Source organism: Numida meleagris, chromosome 11 (assembly GCF_002078875.1).
Source record: "Numida meleagris isolate 19003 breed g44 Domestic line chromosome 11, NumMel1.0, whole genome shotgun sequence".
NCBI lineage: Eukaryota > Metazoa > Chordata > Aves > Galliformes > Numididae > Numida > Numida meleagris.
The window spans coordinates 6,261,465-6,276,357 of NC_034419.1; the positions used below are offsets into that span (position 1 = coordinate 6,261,465).

The 14,893-nt window shown below is 43.3% G+C and overlaps 1 long non-coding RNA gene across 4 annotated transcripts; it reads left to right on the forward strand.

The window, feature by feature from the left end:
• LOC110404904 lies at window positions 7-12,294 on the forward strand. Of its 4 annotated transcripts, none has more exons than XR_002442558.1 (3): window positions 7-2,544; window positions 3,673-9,372; window positions 11,648-12,294. It is a non-coding gene; the product is annotated as an uncharacterized LOC110404904 (long non-coding RNA). The 4 variants fall into 4 exon arrangements; XR_002442557.1 differs by having other exon boundaries at window positions 3,673-7,906; XR_002442556.1 differs by lacking the exon at window positions 11,648-12,294 and having other exon boundaries at window positions 7-1,954; window positions 2,454-2,544; window positions 3,673-10,796.

Genomic DNA, 14,893 nt, shown 5'->3' on the forward strand with positions numbered 1-14,893 from the left:
GGCTCCCCGCCCTTTCGGGGCCCGGGAACTGCCGGGCGCTCTGCCGGCCCCGCTGCTCAGCGCCGGAGCCGTGCGCAGCCGCCGCTCCCTCTGGCGGAGCCGCGCGGGCCCTCGCGGCCGCTATTGGGCGGTGCTGATTGCGGCCCGTCCTCGTCTCACGCGCAGCCCAGCAGTTACTGCTGCCCGCGCAGCCTGCCCGCGGCCTGCCCAGCCTGAGGGTGCCTGGGCCGAGTGCTTTGATTTGGGCCCGGCCTCTTGCCTTGACGGCAGATAAATGTACACACAAACTGCCAGGGAGAGCCCCGCCGGCAGCAGGGGGTAAAGTCAGTGCAGCTGCGTGGAGTCGTTTGAAAAAGGCTCAGAGCTGTGCCCGAGCAGTTGTATTCTTGAAGGAAGAACGCGGTGCCCGAGCAGGCTGCACTGGGTGTGCTGTCTGTTCACACCGATATTAATAAAAAAAAATGTTACGAGACTTGATTCAGGTTGGATTGGCATCTAAAGTAAACGCTGCTGCCTGAGAACTGCAGTATTGACAGAGCTGTGGAAGTAGGCAATGAGAAATACATTTCTTCCTAGAAATCTGTTTTTGTAATGATCTGAGTGTGGTTCCCTAAGTAAATAACAACATGGACTCATTTTCTATAGTATTATCACATATTACGATAACATCTAAATAATAAAGCACAGACATTCTAAAAAGCATCCAAATATGGCAGCACTGCTAGTATGAAGACAGAAGATATAGGAGGAAGGATTTTACAACTCTGACTACCCCAAAATTGCCCAAAACTCGGTCGAAAGAGCAAGTGCCGCCATGCATGAGGTGCATAGAAAGCAGCTGCTCAGGCATGCCTATGCATAATCAACACTGCGGCTGTGTGAAGTACAAGGTTTGACCACAAACAGCCAAAGGATGGGTATGTACTCCTTCGATACACTATTCAGAATCGTATCTTTAATTAAACCATATTCCACTTTTCAAAACAGGCATTTGAGAGATGCTTTTTTCATCTTTTCTTGGCCATCCGCAGGACAGCCCATTCTGAAATTATTCTTCAGAAACAAGCGGTCGCTGATTGAAGGACAAATCAACATCTGAGTACTTAGTTCACAGGATATTTAGGTTCGGTACTCTTAGGAATTACAAGTCATATATAAATAAAACATTTCCTAAGTTTACTTTGGTGTTTATTTTTTTGTTTGTTCATTCTGTTGCTCTTGTTCTGTGAAAAGGAAAACTAGTCCAAAGCACCTGAACTGTAACTTTGTGACGTTCACTTCCCGTGGAGTTAGGTAGGCACAGTGTAACTGAGTGCCGCGGGCTCACTGTGTGAAACCGGACACAACCCTCCCTCCTCAGGAGAAAAGAGAAGAGGGAGGTAAACCAGGAGGGGAACACAGTGCTTGAAGAAGTTATTTGACACAAATAGCTGTTTTTCGGTAAATAAACGTTTGGCTGGACGAGAAGGCAATGAAAAAGAAGCATAATTTATGGAGAGCAAAATTGCGCAGGAAAACTGGTAGAATAAGATTTAAAAAGCAATTAACTGAAGGCATGAAGACAAACAAGGCATTTTTTCAACAACCAGCAGCAGAAAGCCTGCAGGAATCAGTCAGCATATAAGAAAATGGCGTAACAGAGGAAAAGGCACCAAGGAGCTTTTTTCTCAGCACACCACACTGCAGTCTGCTAGTTGTGTAAGGGAAGGGTTAATAAAGATTATTTAAAGTCAGTGACTCATTAAACAACCTGAATAGAAGAGAATTAGGAGTGGCTCCCTAGAAGGAAGGAACTGAACAATCGTTAGGAAGAACTAATGAATAACCATGTCAGGGCAAGAACATAGAGATGAATGTTATCATTTCAGTCTTCGTTCGTCTGCTAACAAACTCAGTCCCACCACAAGATGAATATGGATGTAGGCAGTGGAATGGGCTATCCAGGCTAACCTTGGTGGGTACGTGTGCCTGGGCATAATTGATACACGTATTGTCATCCATGAGAAATACTGGTTTTATCTGATTGCCCTTATTATTTCTCCTCCTCTCTCACCCTGCTGTACGTCATCAAGTTGCTGCTGCCCCAGAACTTCACAGTCCTCACTACTGCTGCAGGAGCAAAGCTCCTGTCCTGTGTGCTTGCTGCTGGGACGGGGAGCGGGCCACAGCTTGTCCTGCAGCAGGGCACTGGCATGCATTGTCACTTCAGTGCATGAAAGGACATGTGTCTTTTCTATTAGTATCTCTGTATGCATATGCAGACATTTGGAAGTAAACATCCAGGAACTGCTGAGATTCCTCTGTTAGTTGAGATGTTAGCTGCCCTATTTCCCTTTCCTGTAATCTGAAGCAATCAACTATAGTAGGGTAGATTGTGTGCAGTGATAAAATGGGCCTGTTTTCTCTCACGGTAAATTTCTTGCATATGTACTTATTCAAAATTTTGCTTACAGGAGCTTGCAGAATCTTCATGTGGTTTATATAAAAACAGCAATACTTCTGCTGGGATACCTCTCCAGGTTAACTCACCTCCATCCTTAGCATGTAAGTTTTCTAAGTTACTTCCTTTTTTCCTCCTTTTTTCCTTTTTTTTCTAAGTTACAGACATGCCTACCACTTACCCTAAAATACTTCCAAAATAATAAAAATTGAGGTAAAAAATTATTTGGGTTAAAAAATTGTCAGTCACTGTAGTCTGGCTCCAGCTTTGTACCACAGCACTTTCTTCCAGGTGAGTGTTCCTTTCATGTCTCTTAGCTTGGTGCAGTTAAACCATATAAAATCACACAATTTATACAACTAAAGAATTCCTGTTTTCAGGTACCCCATAAGCTTTCAAAATATCTACACAGACCATGTTGCTTTAGCAAACAGTAACTTTTTTCAAATGTCTAAGATTGCTAATGATGGAACGTTTTCCTCTTAGGACAAAAAGATGAGCATATGAGAGGCACCTGAGTCATTTAAATGCTCATCAGTCTCTCCATCAGCTTTAGCTCTTAGATGACTTTCAGTCTATTTCTGGAACTTCTTCCCTTTTCAGCTTTCTGCAAGATGTGATTGCAGAAGCCCATAGGTGATTGTTCCGCTTAGATAGATCTATTGCTAAAACAGTTAAATGTTTTCTTAGCGTACAGGAAGGAATGTTACTCTTCCAGCAACAATTGAGTAATACCAGCTCTCATAGTTTCATTTATAAATCTTTATCTTTGCAAAGCACTTTCCTGAAACTTTTAGTTTCTACTGACCTATGCTAGCACATCAAATTATAACATTTCAACTTAATTTAAAATTCAGCTTCCAAGGGAACTTAAAATGGTGAGGAACTGGCCAGTGGAGGCCAGTGAATACGCCTTGCATCTTTTCACTGGAATCAAGCTTTTTCTGGTGGCTGTGTCTGTATCCTGTCTGGTTTGGTACAGCATGGAACTTGTGCAGGAGGACTGGTGTTCAGGAGGAGAATATTCTTCCGCACATTCTCACTGACAGTTATGAACTGCATCAGCTGATTTTGCATCATCATCACTTGCTTTTCAGCAACCACATAGACTTTCTGCCTTTCTCAAGTTCTCTGTCTCTTTTAGTGTGACTGAGAATTGCTAGCAAGGACTTTAAGAGATATACAGTAAACGACTGTTCTCTGATTTTTTGTTTTCCTTTCTTCCCTCCCAGCTGGCCAAATAGACCCTTAGTGTTTTGTGAAAGCTGTCAGTAAATTGTACGTCCTCTGCCCATCCGAGACGCTGTTCTGTTCTGGTGTTCAGGAAGTCTGCTCTCCTCACTTGCTTCATGCAAATGGACGCTGGAGGTGACTGTACAGGAAGAAGTGGTGTTTTTTTCCCTCCTACTGGCACATGCTTTTTCATTTACCTTATCAGAATGCGTGTTTATCCGAAGTACATTCTTCCTCATTACATTTTTCACTCTTAGTCAGAAGCCATGTTGCGGTAAGCTGTTTTATTTCATGCCTCTTCCTTTACCATCAAGACAAACACTGTTGTCTCTTAGTTAATTCTTCCCAAACTGCTAAATGTTCCCAAGCTGTTGTGCACTCGGCATGTTTTCCACATGCTGTCTGTGGAACCTTCCCATGAAGAGGTGCATCCCAATGGCCCACACCAGTGCAGTGGCCCACCAAAGGCACCAGTGGTGGAATGATTCCTTTTTACTTCGGAATTCCACTCGGCATGTTCATTTTGCAGCTCTGTTACTCCTGTGACAGGAGCAGCATGATGGTTTCTCTGTGTTTTGGCGGTGCCCAGCAGCCATGCTAGCAGTTTGGTACCAGCTGCAGTCCACACGCCTGGAGCGCTGCTGTGGCTCAGACAAAATCACACGTCATGTTTTGCAGTACCTGGCCCTTGTTCCTCCTCAGACAATGCCTATTTTATGTATTTGAAAAAAATCAGGTTTAGGAAGTCTGTTTTTTTCCTGAATGATCTGGATAACAATTCGCAGTTTTCGTAGAGAATGACTGAGGCAGAGAGACAGAGGCTGAGTTTGTCACAGCGGAGGGGCCGGGAGGAGCTTGGTGGCTGCCGAGGCGGGGATTACACGGCTGCTTGCTGGCAGCCACTTCTGCACTGCACTTTTTTCTCTTTTCCTGGGCCAGCTGACCCGTTAACATCCCCATCTAGTCTGTTTTTTTCTTTTTCCCTCTTTTCCAAAGCCATCTGCCACTTTCCAAATACTTTCTTTAGGCGACTCAAGTGCAAGTAAAATATGCTAGGCCAACATTCAAATCCTTTGTGGATGGGACATATCTGAAAACATGCCACTTGCTATGGGGATGGCAGAGGAGGAGAAAAGATCCCTGCAAGCCTGCTGTGAAGGCCGTGTGAAGATGGAGCAATGTGTACCCCAAACACCCAGGGAGAGGATGTTGCTTCGGCAAAGCAATCACTATGCCAGCAGAACAGGAGAACGCGAAACTTGAGGTTGTGCTTAGAGACAAACCTGCCGGGCACAGACATCCAGCAAACCATAATATCACTGTAGCAAACCTCCGGGGCAAGCCAATGACTGGCAGCCAGTCCCCTGAGTGTATGGGAAAGGCGGCCGCGCAGGGAGGGGGCATGGGACGCTGGCTGGAAGAATTCCTCCTTTCAGAGAACAAGCAGTGCTTTCACAGCCATAGTGCACGCTATGCAGATTACATCAGGTCCATTTGCCTGCTTTAATTCTTTAAAAAAAAAAAAACAAAAGCACAAAAATTTTCAGATCTAAGTTTGAATTTTCAGGAGTAAAAGCATAAATAATAAAGGCATTGTGAAGCCGGCAACAGGAGCTGGTGGAGAGCGATAGTATTAGTTCTTAGAAAACCTGGAACAGTGGCATGCTGTTCCCTTGGTATTAATGACTACTTGTGTGAGGCACACAAAAAGCCAGTATTTGAAGTATATTCTACAGTGCTTTATACAGGGGAATCAGCAGTAGTACAGCTACTAACACATTGCTATAGCTAGATACTACAAGAAATATGATACCTTTGCAAGTGGTGTAATCAGAAGAGATTGTAGAAGCTAAAAATATATACTTGGACCATTTCAGAAGAGCAACTCTAACACTTAAAAAACATTTCTGTTGACATTTATGCAATTAACACAAGTATCTAAAGCATGTGAGTGACAGATTTCGCTACCTAAACATGGAGTAAGGATGCTCAGTTCAGGAACGGCATCCAAGTCAGACCTTGGTTTTCAGTCTGCTACACTAACTCAATTCTTCCTGTTACCCAAAGATGTCAATGCAGCCTGCCAGAGTGCCATCCCTTCCACCAAGGGATGCAGATGGGTTAGCTGTTGTCTCCCCACGTACTGCCCTTAGATTCCAGAATGTCACCCCTGAGACCCTTGCCACAGTAGCTGCTGCTGCTGCAAAAAGCCCAAGTGCTCTACAAGTCAAGCAAAAAAAAAAAAAAAAAAATTGTTTTGAAACACAGAGTATAAAGTGGTGGAGCAGTGCACACTCGGATCTGCATGCAGACTCCCATTAGCTCTCAGAAATCCCCACATTCTGACTTGATGGGCAGGACACAAGGGGTGCTTTGTGCCCTGCCCTCGGCCCAGCTCCACGCAGGGGCACAGTGGGCACAGGGCGAGGAGAGGCAGCAGTGTCCCCCCGCTGCCCTGCAGCCCCATTAGCCTGCTCTGAGCTGCAACGCTCTGATCAGAGGGCTTCTAATTGTGTCCTAATGACGGCCTAAATGACACTGATGATCATTTCAGAAACATCTAGATCACTAATTGCTAGCAGTCAGTGTGGTGCTTTAAGCACGAGGAGCACTGCAAAAGCATGAAGTGACATAATTAACATCCACAGTGGCCTTCAGCACCTTCTAGGTTCCAAACTTGAGGCCTTGTGCTCCTTGCCCAGCCTCTTCGTTGTCTGCAATCTGCTGCCACGGGTGTTCTGCAGCACCCCGGAATGACAAGAAAGAGCAGCGATTAAAGATTGCTGAATTTTGTTAACCAAAACTCTGCAAATATTAATAAAATCTGCTAGGAACAAATATTAACTAAAATCCTCAAGACATCCCCAGTGCAGAACGTTTTACGGTAAATCCAAGCTTGATCAAACTGGATCTCAAACAAACCTCAGTCAGCAGCACCAACAGCAGCCAGGAGCGTGCCTGTCACAGTGGGCATAATTTCTGCCCCAGCTCTGTGGGACCCGCGGGTGCCCAATTTCAGTTCCCAAGGCTGGCATGTTGGCACCCGCCAGCAGCACGCCGCTCCTCCTGGAATGTTCGCTGGAATTCCCTACAAGATGCCCACAGTCTGTTGAGGAAGCCATTCTCCAGAAAAAATATTTAGAGTGCAAGTCGCAGTTTTCCCCTTCAGAAATACAGCCAAAACACACTGAATCTGCTAACCACTGACAACACGGTGCTGGTCAAGATGTTTATACATAAAACAGTGCATCAGTGAGAGGAAAGTACGCATCTCGCCCCTGTAATAGATATCTAGTAATGAGATGGAAAAGCTGGCTAAGCCCTTTTCTAAAATACGTGCTTTTAGCTTTTTATTTGAGCTCAAGAATATAGGTTAACTGTAGTGCAGGGGATTTTAAATGCAAAACCATAGCCATTAGAATTTTGAAGAGACTTTTACTGTTGCAAGAGCAAAAGGAGGCTTGTTTTCTAATTGGAAAATAAAATGCATGTAAATAAATACTAATGTTGATTTTTTTTTTTTGGTGAAGATTTATGTGAGATTAATCCCTTTACAGTCCAAGAGCGTATTAGGTTTCTCTAATCTACCCTCAGTTTATGTGAGATTGCAGGCACAGCAGGGAGCGAGGAGCAGGATCTGCTCAGTGACCAGGCACGCTGCACGGAAAGAAGATGACACGGGGACATGTTGCACCCGGAGCCAGAGAGTTATGACTGCAGTTGCACAAGCACCTGTTTGTGTGAATGAGTCCTGAAACTGCTTTAAAAGAGACACCTGGTTATGTGGATAAAGTGGCTGGTCACAAAACAAGATTGGCACTGGGAAAGAATTTTGCATGTGATTTTTGAGGTACCCTTTTTTTCAGTCCTTTGACCTGGGAGTTTTGCTTGCCATGCAAATGATGTGTCTGGCCTGGTCAGGCGGTGCTGTCGGCACATTGTTTGGGTTCCTCTCCCTTCTATGTAAGGCTGTGCAACCACGTTGACTTTGGAAATGAGAGTCATGTACACTGGTATTCAAGTGCTTGTTGGCTTTTTCTTGTGTTGTTGTAGTTTTTTTTCCCCTTTTTACAACATGGATGATGTTAGAACCCAAACAGAAGACCAAACCATTCCTGCCTTTTCTGTTTCAGGAAGTGCTCACAGGGCTGCTGGTGTGCTCCTACAGACCCCAGAGCCTGTACAGGACAGCAGAGCTGAGCAGGTGCCAGATAAGTGCTGGTCTGGCAGGAGGTAACATTTAAACTTATATATACACCCACATCTGTTAATTAATGATTTTTCATTTGGTTTTGTTTTTTTTTTATTCAGGTCTGAGGTATTTGTGCCTTAGCTTTTCTGGCAACAGAAGGAATATTGATTTACACAGATTATTTTCTCTTCATTTATCCCTTTGAGATGTATCGCGGTGTTTACCCTGTGATTTCCTCAACGTTAACATCAATCAGAAAAGCAATTAAAATGTATTAAGTATTTTTGAAGAATACAATAAATGAGGAGAGTTAACCAATAAAGTTTGTCCCTGGATGACAGAAAACCCCAATTCTGAAACTTGTACAAATTCGTATCTTAGTTCTGAAAAAAAAAAAAAAAGGTAAATATTACGTAGTGCTCAGTAATGAGAGCATTTGTAGTTTCCAGAAGAAGCCAGTTTAATTCTCCCGGTACTCTCTGCATATAGAGTGACTTCTGATCTCCCCTTGCAAAATACAGCACGGCAGAGTGCCACTGTAAGTTCCCCAGCAGTTCAGGGCTGTGGGTGCCTTTGATGTGCTCCTCTCCCAGCACAGAGGCGAGTGGCTCTGGTAGCAATGCAGGCAGGATAGTGGTCCAGGCCGGGCCAACCTGCTAGCATGTGGCTGCAGAGCTGCTTGCCCAGCTCGCCGATTGTACCCCAACTTCTGCTCTATTAGTAGCCATCTCACAGCCAAATCAGAATGTAAGTTCTGGGATGGGCAGCGGGTGCTGAAATAGCTTCAGGACTGGCTGACAGTTGAAGGGAGTCTGTGGTTTTATTTTTAAACCGGTTAAGCATATTTTAAATTGAATAAGCATTGTCAGAACTAATCATATCTCATACCCAGCGTTCCTCTGAACACTTCAAATGCATTTCTCATGGAGCCTCATCCCGGCCTGCAGCTGAGTGGTTTTGTTGCCCCTGGGCTGACCAACTCACTGAGGGTCACCCGCTGACCTGCTGGGAAGAAAAAGCTCGTATCTGCCTGAGTGGTTACCAGGCTATGGTAACCAGGTAACAGCCTAGCGACTTTGAAAAAAATATCAGCAGAGTAACTTTGCACGGAGGTAGATGAGCAATGCTCAGACAGCCTCCCCCGTTCCCCAGCCATACGCCAACAACATCGTGAGGAGCTGCAGGGGTATGGCTCACCCACCGCAGCTGTGTGTCCGACCAGAGCTGTCCCAGGGCAGCTCTCCTTCTCCTGTTCCCTTTGTACCAAAACACCAAACCCCACAGCGTGTCTACAGAGCGTTCTCCCCACACGCTGATTGTTGTTCTTAGACTGTTGTGAACAAGCACCAGAGCTGCACGTGGAGCTGAAACCCAGCACCGGCGTGATGTGACACGTCCACTGCAGGGAGCATCCAGCACCAGGCAGCACGATTCCCCGGGGCCACACTGCCTACGGGAAGGGGACTGCTGCACAGAGCTGGGTGTGCCTAAGAATGGTGGCATCAGTGTAAGCGCTGCTCGCTTCAATTTGTTTCATTTTACACAGCTGAAAAATACTTCACAGTTTAAATATTTGCTTAGGTCTTACACTAGCAATCTGAAAGATAATTCTTCAAAAAAAAAAAAAGGCCACTTTTTTGTCCTCACCACCTGTGCCTCACTGCTGAACATATTACTGTGCAGTAGTAGGAACCCCTAAGTGCTAATGGCACGCAATACTCCCGGAACTCTTTACAGGCAATTCTCAAATTCTGCAGTAAAACTGCAGATTATGAGAGCAAATGCCTACCTCCATCCACAGACTAGAAGCTTATCTAAACTGGCATCTGTTGTATACTGCAGCAATTACAAACACACTTGATACTAGATGTGTTTGAAATCTGAAGGAAGACTTACCTAGTAACAAAAATGAGAAAAGACAGTCTGGAGCTCATTAAACGTTTTTTAAAATAATGTGTGCAAGATCTTGTGTACTAAATAACAAAGCAATTTTTAATACCTATATCTAGAAAAAAAGTACAGAGTGAAGAGTGAAATCCTGCCTCCAATGCGTTCTGTAGGAATTTCACTAGGTAGTGCAGGGGCACCTGGACTCTACCCACGCTCCTTGAGTGTGCTTTTTGTATTAGCTTATGTAACATGGTTCTTTGGAAAAATTTAATTAAGGAGAAGTGTGTAAAGCACTTGGCATGAAGTGGTCGAAGTTTGTTAACAGACACTGTTTAGAATGAAATCTAACTCAGAAGCAAATAATGCTCAGCTATGCGCATGTCAATAAGAATTACTGAATGGAGAAACATTTTTACTTTTAACAAATATTTTCTATAAGATTTTGTTTTTAAGATCCAAACATGTAGAGGCTTTATTCGAAATGCTGCAAGCTGAAGCAATCTTATTGACTTGGCTTTATCTTAGCTCTCAATTATAACAGAGTCAACAATTCTTCTCTGTAACTTAATACTGAATAAGTGTTCTTGCTGACTGCTGAAATCGAGTGGGAGGAGGAGTCCAGCAACAGTAGAACTCTGTTACTCGTGCTTTTATTTACAGCAGCAGTTCATATACTTGTGGCTTTTATTGTTAGGCGGGAGAAATATAAAATATCCATGAGGCTAACATTATTGTGTCTGAAGATTTTTGGTCTAGAAGTTCTGTGATTCCTCTCACAGAGAGGGAACAGCTCCGGCTTCTCAAACAAGTCTGCAGACTTTCTGGGGCAGATAGTTTTAAGGCATGCGTTTTGGACTGCGCTAACTTAAAAACACGTACAATTAACATAGCTTTCTTGTTATGGCATTCAAGTTACCAGATCAGGATGATACATTAAAAAAGCATGCAGATAAGGCATCATTTGCCCAAACATGTCATCAGAAACTGCCTTTCTGAAGATATGTCTCAAGCAGAAGAATGAAAACAGATATATGATACGTTTCTGTTTCAGAGCAGTCCTAATACCATTGTGATGCAGACTGCCTTCATGTCTTCCTCAACTCAGTACTGACAGAGGGAGACTAATCTGAATTCTCAGAAGCATCATACTGAACTCTCAGTTTAGCACAAAAATTCTTGAAAATATATTTGGTGGAGAACTGAACCTAACTGTCGGTACTGGGGAAAATAAGGTTTTCTTTGGCATGGGACACTGCACCGTGACAGCCTCTGTTCTTTGGAAGTGTCTCTAAAATATATCCGATTATTTCTCTCCCTTACAGTCTCCTCCTAAATAAAAATAGAATTATTCAGCTTCTTCACAATGCTCAGAAAAAAAACTGAAGTTAAAAATAAATCTCAGTTCCTTTTAGGACACAGACCACAGCTGTCTTTTTATCTTTAAGGATAAAGCACGCTGGTCCCATTGCCCTCTTCAAAGCAGTGGGGTCATCCCAGGAAGGATTTTTGCTGTTTGAGAGGCAGTTCCCTGTGACTGGTACTTAAAGCAAGGAGAACTGCAGCAGTGGCAGAGAAGCTGGGCATCTTTGCTTCTTGCAGGACTACCACAACATGCCTAACTCCATCACTAGAGAGTTGGCATATAAATGGAATGAAAAATAGACCAAAATGCTTTGATGTTGCATACAAATCTGAAAGGAATAAGAGAGTTTGTTTTTAAAAGGAAATTAATGAAAGACATAAAGATATGCAAAATAATGGGTGGTATAAAGGAAGATTGGGAAATTCTTTTTTTTCTCTCAAGGTAAGGAACATGGGCATTCACAAAGGGAGGTATATTATGCTGAAAACAAAGCAAAACACGAAAGAACCTATTCTCTGTTTGATTTCAGTCCATGCTGTTGCTGCCAAGCCTGCCACCTGACTGGGCACAGCTGCTGGGACCCCAAACTAGCTCTGCTCGCTGCTGCCTGACTACAGTCACCACAGGTCACATCCATAGATGTTGCAGCGCTGAAAGCTCGTGACTCGAAGGATTTTGCAGGAGATAAAAAATACAGTGCAGAGTGGTCCTTGTCATCGGGAAGCCTGCTGAAATCATTCCTTTTTCCTTGGAGGAAGTCCTATGTACATGGGGAATTTACATCTACCAGTGGCCGTGGCAGAATATTTCTGAGGAAGCCCCTTGTTAACATTTTGGCAGCACGAGAGTGGGTTTTTTTTTCCCAATTGCAAATGTTGCTCCATCTGCCACAAAGCCAATGGCTCCAGCAGCCTGCCCGCCCCATTCCAGGGCACCATGGAAGCATGGTGTGTGGTGCTGGGGTGGTCACCTTCCATTCCGGGCACAAATCAAACCTATCCACTGTGCATCTGGGGCTGGGAAAGTGGGTGAGCCCTCGTGCCAGGACTGTGGGCCCCCCAGCCAAGGGGCCATGGGGCACACTGCTCACCGCATCCCATCTTCCTGCCTTGGTGCAGCTCCTTAGCACAGCTTATTTTTCTTATCTTTTCTGTTCTTTTTTTTTTTTCCCTTTTTTTTTTTTTTTTCCTTTCAAGACTGAATTATTTTTTTTCTTTTTTTTTTTTTTTTTTTTTTTTTTTTCCCTTTTTTTTTTTTTTTTGCAGTCCATTGCAAGAACAAGAAAAAAGGAACACGATTCCTTAAACCCAAAAGATGCATCCAATGGAAAAAAACCAACCTCAATTCTAAAATGACTATTTCAGCGATGACTTGTAATCTGTGCAGTTTCATCTACTTGATAATACCCAGCTTAGCGATAGATCTAAAAAAAGAATGAAATGAGAAAATCATTCCTTTGATATGCATTAAATTATTCAGTTAGTAAATTAGTGAATCTTATTCTGAGTGTTATTAGCTATTAGCATGTTACACTTCTTGATGTTGTTTATGAAGAATGCGTATGAAAATGAGGAAAAGATTTCCCTTTTGAAGTTGCTGCCACTTGAGTTGTTGACATTTCTCTTAATTGGTGGCTGTCCTCTTGAATGCAGTATTCTGCTGTCTGTTTTTGTGAGATTCCTAATTTTTAATTTCTCCTCTCCTTGAATAGACTTTTTTTTTTCCTTTTTGAACGAGTAACTATCAAAATAATTAGCCTTTTTCAAGGGAACCGTGTTCTCCTAAGATATTTATTAATTAGTATTTTCCTCACTTGGGGAAAAAACTTAGGCTCATACTTATACTTAGGCTTTTTTCATTAGGAGAATTCCAAGGTCACATCTGGGCTGGTCAAACCACACCTAGTGCCACTGCAGGCAGCAGGAACCTTGCTGTAGATTTCAGGATGAACAAAATTAGGAATTAAAAAAGAGCTTGGCCTTCAGTTTGTATTAGAAATATGCCTGTTATCTAGGAAAACCTACGAACGTTTCTTCAGGCTCCCGTGTAGGGTTGAGGAGAGAGTGAAAGTTGGGGAAGGACAGCGAGGAAAATCCATCTGAACGAGGACATTGCCTTCAAAGGACTTATTGATTTCAGCCACAGGGCCAGTGAGCCCCCGTTACACTGCCAGCTCTCCAGCACTGGAGATGTGTACCTCTCTTTTATTTAAAGTCAGTGCATGTTAGATAAAATTGAATCCATTCAAAATAACAACCATTCCACATATGAAGTTATTTTCCACTGTAGAACTAAGGAACATCAATGAGAACATATTTTGTTTTAGAAATTATTGACCATCTTACACTTGCAGTTAAAGAGCACAGCAGATAATAAAGCTCTCCAGCATATTATATGTTGCTGCAGTGATCTAATCCCACTCTGTTCCTGTTTGGCTTCTATAAACCTGCTTGCCCCTTTCCTTGCTCTTGTCTTTAACCTCAAAATCTGCCTTGTGCGTTGCCAGCTGTTCTCTTCCTGCTGAAATACAGTCTCATTTTGGTATGTTATGTTAGGCTCTCTCCTTTCTAGTTCCTCTTTCAAAACAGACTGAACATCATCAGCCTTTTGCTTCCTCTGCCTCCCTGCCTCCTCTTGGTCTCTCTCCCCGCTTCCTTCACCCTTCATCTCTAAGGAGCCTCCAACACAAATGTAAATTCACCCACCATTCCTAGACAGACTTGTCTTCTACCCCAACTAAAACTTCAGGTCATGCCCTGGCATTTCTTCTTGCTACTCTTTTCAGCCTTTTTTTAGTTTATTCTTCCCTGTCACCTGAAAAATTCCCGCCCTTTGCTTTTCCATCAAGACCAGCCTCCACCCATCCCCTCTTTCCCTTATAGCCAGTGGCACTACTTCCAGCCTGAGCTCACATCAGCCACAAAGCTGCCTCCTGGTCTTCCTCAAACACATCAGCATCACATTTCAGATTCAAAATCAATGTGGAAATAAGAAAAACCATAGGGGAAAAAAAAAAAAAAAAAGCGAGGTGATCCAGTATGGGTGGTTATATACAACTGACCCCAAACCACTGCAGAGTCGTATCTTACAGGGAAGCTTCACTTTGGAGAAGCAGCAATGTTTGTAGAGAATTATTGTATTTTATACAATACTATTAAGGTACCTATTAAAAGTTCTATGTTGTAGTCTAAAATACTGCAGTGCAGCTCACAGAAGAGCCAGCACAGACTCTGAAGTGGCCTTACATGGTGATCTATTTCTGCCAGAATATAATATAAGCTATTTCAAGAACCCACTTACAAGTAAGCTGCCTGGGTAGAACCTTGCCTCGCTGTAATCAATAGGAGTTTTGCCAGTGACATCAGCAGAACAAGGTTTTCCTCTCATTTTTAGCCAGTGCAAAATTAAATATTGGGTCAGGAAATCAGCGTTGTATTGCATGCAAGTGCCAGTGATTTTAAATACAGCATTTGCTTAGGAAGATTACTAAATGGAATTTGCAAAGTGATTTGTTAATGGAAATTATTTTGTTAATTCATCCAGATTTCCTCCTTGGTTGAAGTGCTTCAGTGTACCTCTGCTGCACCAGTACGAGCTGTGTGCTCCAACTGCTGGCCTTCAGCTGGGAGAGCGCTGTGCTGCCCTTCCCAATGGAAAAGCAACAAAAGTGGCCATTAATAGTACGAATTCATAGCTTAGGAGGTTTGCAAGTATCTAAGTGCTGCATGTGCTATGATAATTTATCTTTGAACTTGTTAGTAACAACACATAATTA